The sequence below is a fragment of the Pinus tabuliformis genome, chromosome 6 (genome assembly GCF_031772625.1).
Source record: "Pinus tabuliformis cultivar Carrire ecotype Pingquan chromosome 6, CPIR1, whole genome shotgun sequence".
Taxonomy (NCBI): Eukaryota; Viridiplantae; Streptophyta; class Pinopsida; order Pinales; family Pinaceae; genus Pinus; species Pinus tabuliformis.
The window spans coordinates 1025258967-1025275821 of NC_142292.1; positions in this window are offsets into that span (position 1 = coordinate 1025258967).

Consider the following 16855-nt stretch of genomic DNA (forward strand, 5'->3'; position numbering starts at 1 on the left):
GGTGGTAGGGAAAAAGTACCCATTAAGGCAGGGTCTTTTAGGAGGCCTACTCCAATATTTTGAAGTGAATGATTGCTTCCATGGATCATTGGAATGCTTCCCGTAACTTGTGAACTGTTGGGGAGAAATGTTTGTTGGTCGACGATTGTAATTCCTCCTTGAAAGGAAAATGCAATCTTCCTGAAGTAGGTCGACACAACTGCGGCCATGGCATATATCCAGGGCCTTCCCAATAGGATGTTGTAATCGAGGTTTCTGTCGATTACTTCAACATCAATTTCTATTGTTTTGACCCCCAGTTCAACTTGCAAGTTACTTAAAATCCCGTATGGAGTGTATGATCGTCCATCAAATGCTTTTAACGTCGTTGACGATCTCGACAAGGGTGGTGAGCCTAAATTTTTCCAACAACTCATTGACATAATACATGTAGATGCCCCCTCATCAATAATTGTTCGATGAACAATTTTGTTGAGGGCTTTCACTTGAATAAGGAAAGCTAGTTGAGCTGGTAACTGAGGGTCATATCCTTTATGATTAAAGGATACAAGATTGGAATCCGTTGGGTCAATCCCACCTATTACTGATAATAGATCCTGCTTTTGGGAGAGGCAATTTTGCGGTACCTCAAGTGTCGACATAGCGGACGACGATTGGGCCAGGTCCTCTACTATATTATAATTCTGTGCTACTTTTGCACAAGGATTAAATGTCGATTTGTGTACTACTCCCTTTGGCGACTTTATCATTGGTTCATGAATGATGTGTGGCACAACTTCGGTCAAAGTTGTTGTCGAACTACTAGGTTGTTCATTAGCCTTGTTATTCGACAGCTGTGGATTCCCGTAATATTTATTCCTTGTCAAAGCATCATTTTGCTGCTCTGAGATAGACAACATAAGCACTTGGGATCGGGAAGCATTTTGATTAGCAACCAGTTTGGTTCCCGGGTTTGGAAACGGATATGTCAATATTGCTGAGGTTTTTGAACTCTTAAAGAGTTTCTTAACTTTAGCTTTATGTGGACAATCTCTCGTCCGATGATCCTCATCGCATATATGAAACCCCGCAGGGGGTTTCCTTTGCCTAGAAGGGTTTGCAGAAGCTTTTTCAGAGATGACTCATCCTGCTTCTTTTTTCTCCCTTTCTTTTTCTTCTTGCCCCCTGGTTGCTTCAGTTGTTTGCCCTTGTCGGTCGACACGGCATTTACTTCTGAGGCAAGAAGTTCCTTATTTGCATTTTGACTAGAAATCTTACGGGCCTTTTTAGATGTAGCCTTCATCGATTTCGTGTCTATTGCACCAATCACGCCATCGCCAACATGAGAGTCATTGTTTCATTTAGGAGGAGGGATTGAGAATTCCGGTCTAGGAGCGTCAGGTATTTTATCATAGAGCGTGCCAGACTGAGTGTAAATCAAGTCCAAATATTGTGCACGAGCGATAACCTGCTCTTCGGTGATGACCCCTCCTTTTGCCACATCTTCCATGATGGAAGGCAATAATGACTTAATAAACCATTCAGCCAAAAGCTAATCAGGAACATATGTTTTTACCATTCTACGACGACTTCGCCACTCATGTATATGATCAGATATGTGAGTGGCCGTTGCTTGTTTGAAATTGGTAAGAAGTTCCGTTCTCGTTTCGTACCTTATCGGTAACTGAAAATGGGTTAAAAAGGTTGTGGCTAGGGTACTGAAGTTGTCAAATGAAGCTCTGGGCAATTCGATATACCATTTTGCTGCCGGACCAGTTAACATCCTCTGAAAAAGGCGAAGCCTAATCGAATCATGATTTAGGGTGTTTGATGAACACCACAGATGAAAGGTCATCACATGATTCGACGGATCTTCACCTGGATTTCCATTAAATTTAGGAATATCTGACGGAAGTTTATGCGGAATCGCTGGCCACCATGGGGCATAAGCAATTGGATCATTCGTCAGCCGGTTTAGATCTGGTAATTCTAGAGTTGCTACAAAGGGCAACTGTTGATTCAGGTTAGGCAAAGCATACCCAGGATAAGATGGAATCGCCTGAGTAGTGGGTCTTTGAATACCAGCATAATGTATTTGATGCTGCCAACTTTGACAAGGTTGATGGGCATAACCATTATAGTATGGTTGTTGATAACCGCTTTGGAAATGCAGTTGCCCATTACTTACAAAGACTTGTTGCTCAGGTCCTTGATATGATTGCTGAAATTGCGGTTGTTGAGATTGAACCAGCCCTGGTTGTTGGACCATTTGCTATTGTCCAATACTGGATGATTGACCAAGATGAGGAGTCATAGTACTTGTTTGAGCCTGAGTTGCTCCAGATAAGGAGGCACTAACCTGAGGTTGTGATTGAGTCATCGAGACAAGAGGCTGTTGTATTGCAACCTGAGAAACTTGGGGTTGACATACAACAGGTAGCGCTTGTACTTGTGACGCAGTCACCATAGCAGGTATAGTGGGAATATTCGACACAGGGTGGACTGGTTGCATTGAATATACAAACCTTGGTTGCTGAGGCAGTATTGGTACCCAACCGCTGGATGTAATTCTAGTTTGACCTGAACTTTGTTGTAAACTCCCATATGGTTGTTCTCCGGGGGGGAACAATGAAAAGGCATACTGTCCTCCATATGGTGGAAATCCAATACTTAAAGGGTAGATTGGCCTTTGAAGACACATTGGATCAATTTGTTGAGTTTCAACATAAGAAATACCATATGATAATCCGAATGAAGAAATAGGAATAGACCATGTTGTCGAAACAGTCCCTGATTGGACTCCGGCTTGTTGTTGATAACTTGCCGAGACAGATGGTATACCGGCGAACATTGTTGGAGTAGAAGCAGGAGGTTCTGCTGCTATTGTGTCAGATGACACAGTCCTAGATGTTGACGGTTGTTCAAACATATCTAGTCTATCCAAAAGAATTCCTAGCAATTCTACAAGAACTTGCGATGAAGGGAGACTAACTTCGAAGACCAGCGAGAGAAAGGTGATAATTATTCCATTTAAAATAAATTTTAGACGCTTTGACACAACTTGTTTTTTCAGTTTTTAAGAGTCGAGAAAAAAAAAAGATGACTCTAGTCTCCTTTGATTTTTAATGAGCCTGAAGTGACAAGTGCTCAGATGGACCTTTTCCGTTAAGGAGTCTGAAAAGGAACGAAAGGGACTGCTCTGGAAGTCTAGGTAGAGGGAGTACCAAACCAATCGCAAAACTGCAGAATAATTTTTATGGTACGAGTCAATCTTCCCGAATGCTGTGTTCAGTGCATTGCGATCGATAGGGCGGCAGACACGGCTTCCTATGGATAAAGGATTAAGCCTATTGGGGTCTCCCAAAATATACTCGACGGTACGTGGGAGTACAAGTCCGTACTGGCACTTATCGTCTCAAAGTGGAGGAATCACCCAACCATCAGTGAGAACAACAGTTACCAGGCTTTATGACGCCGGAATACGTCTCTAGCCTAGACTTCTAAATGTTGTGCGTTAAGTTCCAAAGCGTTGTTAGATTCATTGAATTTATTTTAAGTTGATCTTGTTTATGAAGTTTTCCTTTCGGGTTCACCACGAGATGTAGATGTAATTCCTAAAATGCAATCTAAGATGATAAACAAACTTTTTATCTCTTTTATGCAATGAAAATCCTAGCTACTAGGGAAAAGAAAGACAGAATCTTTTCACAAAGAGCAAAGAGCACACTCTAAATGCACTTTCCTAAATCAAGCCAATCAGACTGTCTATATGAAAATGCACATGCACGTATTTGTTTTTCGACTTTCTTAGTATATAGATGCTAAAAAGCAAGTTGAAAAAAAAATGAAGACGATCACAACACTTCACGATTTTGAACTGAATACTTGTTCTTGACACTAGAAAATTACAAATTCAGACCAAAAGCAATAGTAACAGGATAATCGACCATCAATAGCAATCAAACTTTTTCCTACGATCGAAATCGACACTTGCGACAGATTCAAATCAAAGGACGACAGTACGACTATGCTACTTTTGCAAAGGAGAACTGTAAATGACTCAACAAACACACAAAAACATCTACAATTCTTTTGTACAAAGGAGGCGGAATAACAGCAAGGAAAAGGAGTTTCAAACAGACATATACTGATCACAGGCAGCAAAATTCAAGAATAGAACTAGAAAGAATGAACCACAGAAGCCACAACTACACAGAGCTAGTCTGATCAGTGCACCTGTAACACAGAGAATCTGAAATGCAACGCAGGTTGTCCACTCGGGAAGTGCGCTGAAATTCAGAATCTCTGAACAGTACCTGCACTGGGCCAGAAACGAGACTCTGTTCGGGTTCCGGGTCACAGTTTGCAGTTCAGTTCTTGGGTTTTGGCCGAGTAAAAAGCAATCAGTAATGCAACTATCAGGGGTAGATCTAAGGAGGATCTAAGAGCTATCACAAGGGCAATCAGATAGTTTGTGAATCAGTTGTTTAAATCATAAACAGATCGAGTGGATGGATTGAAGCAGCAATTATCTACTTTGCATTTGTTATGACAAATACAGTTCGAATGCTACTTGTAAGTTTATGAAATAGACAACAAGGAATGATAAACAAACAAACTAATTAGCTCCCAAGCGGAGTTGCCATTTTTTTACAGGGAAAAGTGTCTATTTAGAACTGCTCTATCCCACTAAGGTGTGACAGCTGCCTTAGAAACAAACAGAGAAAAACTACTTTTGTTTTTCCTTTATGAATTATAGATAGAAAGGAACAGAAAGACCAACCTCTGTCTTGCGCTAATCCTTCGATTCGATCCCTCTCTTCTTTGATAGTCCTCAGCTACCTGCTCCCTTGCACACCCAGCTTCACAAAATACCTGCAAGATCACAGAAGCATAGCACTACACAAAGACATGGATCTATAATCATAAACAATCTAGGATCGGATGTAAATTGACCATACAAATGTAACAAGCATCAATGATACAAAAGCATGGAGGAAAACTCAAATAGTTTTTATTGATAAACAAGAAAAGATCCAGGAGGAGTTACAACCAGTTGTTCCGACCCAGCATCAACCCCCCAGCAAAGAAGCCCCTCTTCACCTCAAACAAAGCTTAGATCACCCAACAATCTGATGTTTATCTCTAGAAACCAACAACAATTCCTTACAATATGCAAAATTCCAGCCTCTGGATCTCTGGGATGAGGGATCCATATATAGATATTTGTAAGGGGGATGAGTCAGCTTGTGATTTGATTAGTGTCTTCTCTCTGATAGTTCTTGCTTCCACTTGGAGACTGAAGGCCTCTTACTCATCCTTGGTCGAATTCAGTGAGGCAAGTGTCACAGGAGAAGATTCTGGAAGCTTCCATTGCCTCTCCACCTCGCGGAATGACACTGCCATTTGTCATTTCTCGCCCATCGCACCCCAGAGAAGGGACTTTTGAAATGCAACGCACCCTCACAGTGTATTTAGGTGAGATGCAACGCACTTCCCATGTGTACAAGGTGCAATGCATCGCACTCTGGCCATGGAGCAAGTGCAATGATCCAGTTTTGACCAGTTCTGAGTAGTTTTTCATGGAGAACTTCTGGGAGAAGTTGTAATCTATTGACCTTGTTCCTTTAGGGGTTAGAACAACACTTTTAGGGACTTAGGAGCCCTTGGTTTATGGACATTTCATGCTTGGGGTTGTAGGGCACAAAAATGTCTATAACACAATGTTTCTTTTAGTTTTTGAGGAAATAAGATCTCTCATAACAACCAGTGTGTTATTTTAATTTGATGATATGTGCCTCCATAAAGAAGATGAAACATTTTTAAATATATGCATGAGATCTAGTAAGTGGGAAATACTAAGATGCTCCCAATATGGGAGCTCATAAAAGACAAATTTCCTTCTCATTCCAATGAGAAATTTTTCAACATAGGTGTCAAAGAATTATGGATCATCGAACATAGGCTCCCCATTTGAATTGAACATTTTTCTCCTTCTCTCTCTCATATGCTCTAAGTCATTTTGCTGGTGTCATTATTGCACGCCTTTGGGTTCTCTTTGGTTTACCATTGAAAGTAGATGTTACTCTTCTGTAATGGTGTTATTCTGGGAGGAATACCATGGAGTAGTACAACATTGGCTTTTGTAGGTGGTTGGATTGCCTAACCTTTAGAGAAGTTCCACAACATTTACATCCATGATACCCTTTTGTTACAAGACTTGTGAAATTATTGTATAAAGTGCACATTATCGATCATGAAGATCAGATAAATTGAAACAAATTAAATTAATATGTGAAACAATATTGTCACGTATATAAACAAATAAATAAACATGTAATTTAACAGAGAAAACTCCTAAGTTTGGATAATCATGTGTGGTGTAAGCACATATGCCATACAACATAAAACTCCTCCCTATTGTGGTGGGTCTTGATACATCATATACATGTATCCATTCCCATAATTCCTTTAATTCATCTACCAATGGTTGTAAGTAGACATCCATATTCTTCACTTGTCTTCTACCAGGGACTATGAGAGCCAACATAAGATGTTCATTTTTCACAAAAAAACCATGCGGGGATACTATTATTGATCACTACCATAGGAAAAACAAAATATTTGGTGTTTTAGAGGGAATATGGGTTGACGCCATCTATCGCTATGCTGAGTCGTAGAACTCATACTTCATCCTTGAATTTTTCAGGCCATGTATACTCTATATGCTTCATGGCTATTGAATCTGTTGGGATTTTCATAACTCCCAACTCATTTCTGTGTGAGGCATGCCATCCCTGCACATAGCTAATTCTTGGCAACAAAAGAGCCTTTGAATCCTATGGATTATAGGCATTTGCCTCAATATATTATGAGGAGGACTATGTGATTTACCCTTTTTTTATGTTACCTTCCATGCCCACATTTTAGACATATCTCTTTGTCTACATATTCTCCTCTATATAGAATACAATCATTTGGACATATATGATATGATATGTAGTCAACACCCAACATTTTCAACAATTTCTTTGCGTCTTCACAACTACCAATCATGACATTATCAATCGGAAGAACCTTATATTTGAATAACCTTTAGTTGGTGGGAAAGATAAATGTAAATGTCAATACTTAACATTCATAAACCGACCATTTTTAATGTTGATTGTGTGACAATATTTCTCAAAATATAAGGGAATTGATCATGGTCAATTAGTTCAATATTGCCGAGAAACATGCATTCGACATGCCAAATGTTTCTTTCAAGTTGTACAGTAACATTGTTGTCCCCATCTGGGTAGAATTTGATTGGCCGCCAGGTCCAAAGAGAGGGGTGGTGGAAGTAGATTTCAGGATTTCGAGAAATGTATCAATGATATCAGCGTCATCCCCTAGCTCATCATTATGGAATTAATCTAATAACATTGTCTCCATGGAAGTTGCATCTTTTAAGGAATCATCCATACCAACCTCTATTTGATTGCCCCCATTTCCAACTTGTGATGAAGAACCATTATTGCTATAGTCATTCCTAATTGGTGAATCTGGACATGGTGGGAATTTAATAGGTGGTTGATTCAACCATTCTTGGTATGCTTCCTACTTGTGTTTTAATATTAATGCAACCTTCTCTAAATTTTACATTGTAGTGGGGTGCACTAGAAGATGATAGGTGTTCGCTCATCATCACTATATTCCTAATTTAAAAAAAAATTGACCATTAGTAGATCAATGATATTAGTAAGAATAATGCAATTTGTTTGTTGAAATTACATTATACCAAACAATTATTACCATCACTGACCCAAGATTTCATCTGGAAGATGGAATGTTACAATTGGCAAGGTCAAGTGGTTGCCCTTTTTCATCTACCAACTACTTGTGGTGCATTACTCCAGATAAGAGATTTTGACATTTTTGAACTTGTGAAATATTTTCTGCATCTGAACTTGATTCTAAATCAGGATCCTGTAAATTTAGATACATTTTTATTCAAATTGACATGGATAAAAAAATAAAATTCAATATGATAATCGAATATAAATAAAATCTGAACTTACTAGAGATGGAAAGGGAAAACTCTGCAAAGGACTTTGAGAAATATGGAATGAGCTGAAATTTGAAGAATTTACCATTTCATATTATGAGATTTTTTCCTTGCATTTGAGAAAAATCAACAATAAATTTTTGTGTACATATCTAAAATTAATTTGAGAACCATATAACCACTATCTGAATTTCAATATAGTTTTCAAACCATTTTTCAATAATAAGACGACTTTAAGTAGAAAATGTATACTATGAACTACTATAACTCATGTGGATGCATCCTAAAGGATAATTTGAGATGAATATTCCATTTTATGTGAAAATAAAAATTCAGATAACTTTTAAAACATATCAGTGCTCTTGTAAAACTAACTGGATCGATGCGTTTAAATAATAACAACACTGATGCATTAAAATAATAACCGCATCAGTTTCTAGGGTTTCAAAAATAAAAAGAATTCTATGAAATGCACCGATGTTCTAAAAAACTGGGAAAAAAAGGGCACAATTTATTTTTTTTGAATTGAAAAATGAGCGACAATTTATTTTCAAAATCTAATTTCATAAAGTATTATAAATAGTAAGAATCTATTCAATATTTCATTATTTTCCCCAAAATTTCAAGGGAGAGATTTGCAAGACATACATACTTGGAGCACTGTGAAGCAGCAAAATACTTTGGAACAACATAACTATTCAAAAGATCAAAATTTGAAAGGTATGGTGATTCACTGAAAACCCTGCATAGTAAATATTTTAAATTTTATTGTTGATTTTACTAATGATTTTTTTTACAATTTTTGTTAGATTTAATTAAAATTCAGAAATAAATAAATAAATACCTTGCATAATAAATATTTTACTTTTGATTTTATTAATAATTTTTTTACAATCTTTATTGCTATTTAGATTTAATTATAATTCAGAGAAAAAAAAATTATTTACCTTAAACCCTTGCTTCTTCTTGCTTATGTGACAACAAAATTTCACCTTAGGGTTTAACTCCCTCTACCACTTCACAATTAGGGATTTTCATTTTAGGCATTTTAGATTTAATGGTTTTGTGTTACTATATATAAGACATCTGACATGTAAAGTAGGGATACCACTTATTGAATCAAATCCAAACCCTGTCGGCCCTATCCTTTTTTTTAACGAATTATGTTTATTGATGCACCCTGTGTAATATAATGTACTGGTGTATCTATGCCAAATAGCACCAATAAGTCCAAAAAACTTGTGTTTAATTTTCTATGTTTTCATGTTTTACTGTGATGGCGATGCTTTTATCGCTATATATCACACAATCATAATTTAAAGTTATTTAAAAAAATATTTTTCTTCGTCGATGCTAAACAATTAAACCCCGGTGCATTTAATAAATTAAAGGCATTTGTGCATTTATGCATATAAGTGCACTAGTTACCAAGTCTCTTTTTGGATGAAAATCATGTTTTTCATTTATAAAATATATTTAATGGATTCTGTATTGAATGGTACAGGTTGTATAATGATAAAAAAAAATGTCTGAGAAGTTTCCAAGTAACAAAAATACTAATCGACAACTGATAACACATTCAAGAAAACATAAAAGACAAGTTCTTTGTAAATTCTTTACAAAATTAATATGTTTAAACTATATGTAAGTTAAACTAATATTTATTGATTAGTGTGTGTCATGCAGAGCCACAAAATGAGGACACTCAAAAATATTCTTTCTGATTTAAGTGTAGAAGAGCATAAAATCCTGATAGAAAAATTGCAAGAGGATGAATCAGGTGAATGAAAAAATACTATTCAATATGTGTTTTTGTTTTTGAATTTTCACTAATAATATATATTTAAGAATACTAGATAACATGTTTCAAACAATCTATTAATTCACATATGCTTGATGTTCTACAAGGACCAACTACGAAGGAAAAATAATGTTTTTCTAAGATTTTTTTTATAGAACATGTAAATGACAATGAATTGGTCCTTGGCTCATCTAGAGTGGTTCTAAAGGTTAATGACAAGGGGAAAAACTTTTACAAAGCTATGAGTGATATAGTATAATGAACGTATAGACGTACTTTCTACTTACAATACATAAATCAATCCAATGATTCCAAGAATCAAGTTATATTTAAATTACAGGAAGCGTTTCCCGAGCAATGGTCAATGAGGCTTGTCAGAGTTGCAATAACAAAAATATACTTGATAACAAAAAAGAATCATTCAAAAAGTAATATCCTAATTAATATCCTTAGATATATATATATATATATATATATATATATATATATATATATATATATATATATATATATATATATATATATATATATATATATATATATATATTACTACAAAACATTCATTTATTAATATCGATTTTGTTATATTTAGTTTACATATATCAATATAAAAATAGTTTATTACCTTTTCAGGAAGAATATGAAAATCCCAAAGGATCAATGCGCTGATATCTGAAACATGTCATTAGGAATGTCCGAAAACGAATACAAGGGGATGGTCAAAGAAATGGAAATAATTGCATCATAGGAGGAGTCATCTCAACAACAACGTGTTTCAAATATATGTAATCATTATTTTTTTCTATTAGGTACATATAAACAAATAATTTAGCATTAAAGATTAGTTTTCAGGTATTTTCTTGCAGAAAAGAAAACAAAATGGAACCCATTCAACACATAAAACATGATGATAAGGAATAAAAGGGTTGGTATCAAGGTTTGTAAGCAATTGTTATTATTTCCTTATAACAACTTAATATTTCATTTTTGTATATTTTAAGATGTTTTACAACAACCATCCTTGAAGGTACTCAAATAGGTGCTAACATACAAATAAGAGCCATTAGAAGAATTGATTGACATTGGGTTAAATATGGGTTGTGAGTATATGTTGGCATACCAAAAATTATTTGTGAAATTTGTGAGTATCTATGTTGTTTTACTTCTCTGAGTTTACAATTAATAGAACAAAAAATCCTTTATATTAAATCTATGATGTATTATTGGGTATCAAACTTGTAGGAAATAAAGTATGGAACTACGCCAGCAGAAGAGTTGTTGAAAGAAGCATTAAATTTGGTTTTGAAAGAATGTATATCATTCAGGACTCACTTCTTACTATGGTATGTTGCTTTTTTATTTACATTGATGTGTATTATTTTTTTGAATTTTCATTATTCTCACCAATGTAGATACACTCATTACAATTTATTTTTATGTTTGTATATGGAACTTGAATAAGATGAAAACAATCAGTGTGACCAACAAAAAATTCATCTAAATACCCCAATCCATGGAAGTAGCTCGAGCACTGACAATAGTTCCAACGAAGAATGATGATCTATTTGGATATCAACGCAAGTTGTTGTAATTTTTGAAATAGTTGTTTGTGAAAATTAGACATTTTGTTTAATGTAATGGATGCAATGTCACAATTGAAAGACAAGGGGTTACTAATAACTATCCCATTTTGTATGACAAAGAGCCTCTTATTCATATATAATAAAATAAATTTCAATTTATTCTATTGTGTTGTCCAATGTCGTTATGAAATGTTATATCAATGTTTAAATATATAGATAATTAAATATTATAATGAAGAGATGCAAAATCTGATGATATAAAAAATGAATCCAAATATCATATACAAATGCACTAATCAAAATTTAATTTATATGAATATTGTTATAAGATATATGTCGATTTTTTGATGAATAATGAATTTAAAAAATCACAATAATTTCACTGTCACAGGTCGATGTTTCTAAAAAGGAGAAAATGGATACTAGGGCATCATATAATAATGCACACCATTGCAAATACTTGTTTTTCAACAACCATATTTACAATAATGAAAAATGGTTTCTCGATGCATTTGTAAAACAAATTCACACTGGGAAGATATACATTTCATGCATCAGTGTGATTCACTTTCAATGCATTGGTGCATTGTTACCTTTAATGCACTGACGCGTTAGATTACGTAAAAGCACTAATACCCTAAGATTTGTTTCCCTACGTGGTGCCTTTTGTAAAAAGTGAAATACCAGGTATTTTGAAAACACATAATCACTGGGGCATTATACTTTTGAAGCATCAGTGTTGTTAATACAACTCATTAGCACTGGCGCATTGTTATGCCTAACTACCTGGTGCATTGGAGAAGATAAAAGAACCGGGGTTGAAAGATTTTTTTTCCCTGCCACGGTGCCCTTCTTGAAAATTATTTCTTGAGGTGTTTTTGGAAGACATAATCACCAGCATGGTATACTTTTCAGGCACTGATTTTGTTTTCATTCAATGCCCTGGTGCATGGTATCATATATTGTACGAGCCAGTGCATTTTTGTTATTAAAGCACCAATTCTTTTATAAATTTAATGCATCGATGATCCAAACATTTGTTTCTAGTCCCGGTGCTTTTATTTAAGTTTACAGTACCAGTGCTTTTATATTAGTAGCACATCGATGTGATTTGTCTAGTAAGTTGTTGGGAACAGGTCCCCTAGGGTCAATTTTGGGGTTAAAAGCCCAAGTTTTTGGGTTAAAGGCCAAATTTTTGTATAAAGAATGTAAATTCTTCACATTTTGTGGTTGTGGAGCACGAAGATGTAAAGAGTCATCAGGGGTTTCCGCCCTTAGTTTAGGTAACTTGTGTCAGCTGTATGAGTTCGACCCTTGGTTTGCGGAGCATGAGATTGCATAAAAAGGTAAGTCTTAGAAGAGTCTAAGGCAGTTTTTAGTTCAATTCAGATATGTTATGAAGAGTCATTGAGGTAATGGGTCTGTGAGAGCTAAGAGTGAAGAGTTTTAGTGTAGGAAAGAGGCTCCGCAACTGAGTGCGTAGAGGCTTAGGGTAGAAGTCCACAGCTGAGTGCATAGACCCCTGCAACTGTGTGCTCAAGGTAGTTAGAGTATGTAAAGGAGATATGAACATCAATAAAGAGAATTATTCTGGAATTACCTGTGTATGAGCTATTTTGCTTTTGTTATGAATGTATGCGATTATGTTATGTTGAATACTAAGTTTATGATTTGATGTTGTATTGATGAGCGAATCTATGTGTTTTACTTTGTTATGTGAACACAACTAAGAATATCTGTTTATGTGAAGATAATCATAATGCATGTTGAATTTATCCACTACTTAAGCTAATCCGGGTAAATACAATAGTAAGAGTAATTACAGAGGCACGTAAGTATTTGACTCGCCTATTTAGGGTACGTGAAGGACAATTGCAGACCTTCACAAAGGTCTCGAAGCCAAATAAGAGAAGTATATCGATAAGCCCTAAAAATCTTATCGCTTTGTGTGAAGTAAGGATTAGGGCATAAAATGACATCAGTATAATCTCCGGTTGCCGAAACTTTGTTCTTGCATCCCCCCATACTGCTTCGGGTGAGACTTCAGTCCGCGCTCCGCGGATTGATGCCGAAAGGGCCAATAGTGTAGGGATTTGCTTGGCTAATTAATGTTGAACCTGGGCTAGGGCCCATCAAGCCAACAAATGGTTCCGTTGTCGAGACTAGGATCTTCATAAAGAGATTTGTGATGTCACATCACTGAAATCCAACTAAGAAAGAGATCGAAGACTAGTTGGATAGAAAGATCCATGAATTTGTGACACAAGAGAGCAGGAATCTACGATTGACAAAAGAACGGTGGTTGGAAAAAATATATGTACACAGAGATACACGAGATCTTCTTATGTTCCTTCCCGGTCAAATTGTATGAGTGGATCGCGAAATTGGAAAACGGCCAAGGAAGGTGGAGGCTTGACGGTCTAATAGTCTAGACCCCGGAGTTAGTGTGGAGATTAGAAGCCTCTAAAGATAAGATCGCATGCGTTGTTGATCATTGGCTCGATCGTATCATAGGAGGGTTCATGACAGAGTTCACGGTCGATACCTTGGTCAGTTACAACGAAGTAGAGTGCCATTTCTTCAAAGGGCCGTGAGGTAAGTATTTAAAGTCTTTAAATACTTGGATTAAGATGCTCTTGTGTGAAAAGCGGGTTATGCATCTAACTTGATGTTTGGGGATACGCAAAGTGGAAGGACATTCAGGAACAGAGGGAAAACACGCATTGAATATAGCTCGCTAATTGAAGCTCCTCTGAGTGACGTCAAGGAAGCAGCACAAGCTTCTCCACAGAGCATTGTTCAGTTGATAAAGCAAGGGTTCCCACGAATACCCCATCCACCCAGATTGCCTCCATCTTCACCTCCACCACATACACCTTCGCCTACACTGCTACCACCTCTGCCACTGTTCAGTATGGCGAACTCAGTAAAGCTACCTATGTTCAAGGGCTTCGGAAATGAGGATCCAGACCAATTTTGGTTCGTCGTGAAGGCTGTGATGGAAGCTCAAGGTATCACAGGTGATCAAATGAAGAAAGCAACATTGGTTAGTGCTTTGCAGGAACGCACGCTAACTTGGTACATTAAGTATTGCACTGATAACCCGACATCTGTGTTGGTAGATATCCAGATTGCGTTGAATAAAGAATTCAGTAGACCTAAGCCTGAAGTGCAATCAATTGTGGGATTCAAATAGATTATGATGAAGCCTACCAAGACACCCTAAGATTTGGATCAGACATTGAAATGTACAATCTACGAAGCTAACATGAATCTGATAGATGGACAACACCACAAATGGTTTGTGGCTTCGCTCCTGCCTCATCAAAGGGTTGCGCTATCACAACAAAAGATTGGGACCCAAGCGGAAGCCCTGGAAATTGCGATGAGATTGCATGAGACACTGATGCAAGATGCTAATCTGGGGGTTCAATAGATTCATGCGCAGTTTCATAACCTTTGCCTAGAAATGTAGAGTTTGAAAAAAGATAGAACAACTCGACTAGACGTGCGCGAAGAAGTTTGGTGCCTAAAGTGCAAAGGTCAGGGGCATGAAAAAGATCACTATCCAATCTTCACAAATTATGTTGTAGCAGGGGGACCAATGCCTATGAGGTCGGAAGCTCCAACAGGGCCAAGTACAGGGTTTGTGCTATGGTGTGCTATCTGTCAGGTAGCTGGAAAACATGTGACAGATAATTTCCATTTGCTGTAGAAATTTGTACAGACACTGCAACAACACTTCTGCAACTTCTGTCAATCAGTGGGTCATGTTAGCTCTGCTATAACTATGGTCCTTTGAAGGCCGACTATAAGCTTGGTCAGGATGATTATGCCCAAAAGAAAGTCCACAACGAGCATCCTCATTCTTTTCCTTCGCTCCACTCACTCCCTTTCACCCCCGCTGCCTTCGTTTCTCCCTTAGTACCTAGCATAACCCCTGTTTCTCCAAGCCCCAAGCACAAGGTTTAAATCCCCATAGCACCACATCCACATGACCTCATGCCTCCGCAACCCCTTGTCGCCTTTTATTTATAGCTGTTGATTGCCACACCTCAATCCAACGGTCCCCCGTCACATCCGACAAAAAACATGCTTGATTGATTCCCCACCATCTGATCATCTTCGCCACGATCGGACAACATTTGCTCTCCCCACGCCTGCGAAGTGACAGCACATTAACGTGTGATGAAAAGTGGTCTCGTCCTTTCCCCGCTGCCACGTGTCACACTCCAAGTGGTATCGCATGCCAATGTACGTTCACTTCCCAACCCCAACGTCGGTGTGAGAAATACCGCTTACCGGCCGGTCCCACTTTCCTGCCCGCCTTCATCGCCCGATCACCGTTGGATCTGTCCGCTCGAGATCCAATGGCCCACGATCACTCCGCTCTCATCTCTCCCCATACCATCTGCTAAGCTGTCCCCGCCGTCCATCCCCTCGATCCGACGGCTGAGCTTCCTCCTTCGTCTAGTCTGTCCTTTTGCCACTCAGTCCACGCCCCCTGACCATCCCGTGCACCTGAAGGACAAACACAACCGACTCACCAGTACCAGTAGCAATTGCTCCGCAACAATCGAATTCAACAGGAAGTATGGCCAATGAGGAAAAGGACCGAGTACGAGTAGGTAGCTGCATTTAGCAGTTATGGTACTTGATGGATAAGTATGCTCCAGCCGCCTCAGAGGACAACAGAGAACCTGAGAAGACCAAATTTATCCACTACAACAAGCAATCACACTCAGACTTCATCAGGCAGTTAAAGTGGTTGGTTTTCAATTATGACCCCTCCATACCTAGAATGGCCGAGTGCCTTTGTAATGAAACTCTATATATACCCAAAAACAAGATGTAATCAGGGTTGATGGTTGATGTTTTGATGTAAGGTTCAACTTCTAGAGACTATGACTATTTTTGATACTTGCAGCGTCTCATCTTCATTTTCAGCTAATACAAGCTTCTTTTGTTGTTAATTTCTCACTTTTCATTCCCATTCTGCTCTAAGTTGTGCCTAATATGTTGTATTTCTGAGCTCTTGATATTTAGCATTAGGGGAGCTGTCATCCTACCTCTATGTTAAAGTCTTTTATGTATCAGTGAATGAGTTATTCAGGTTTCCTTTCACCTAATGCTAGAGAGCTGTCATCCTGTCTATGTGTTGGGGAATTAGATTTACAGGCTTCTTTACTGGTTGCAGCCAGCCATCACATGGTCTTGTGCATCTGCCGATGTGGCCAGTATTCTCCATATTCACCCAATCCTTAAATTGTGAGTAATTGGTGGTCTAAAGCCTTGTAGTCTGAGGGTGTTCACGCATGTCTAGAGTTAAGCATAGTAGAAGTGGTTATCTGGCTTGAACAAGCATCATTCCTTCCATTCATCCATTTGCAACAATAAGTTGAATTTGTAATGTTCCCGAGCATCTCCGAGCTACAACATAGGAGA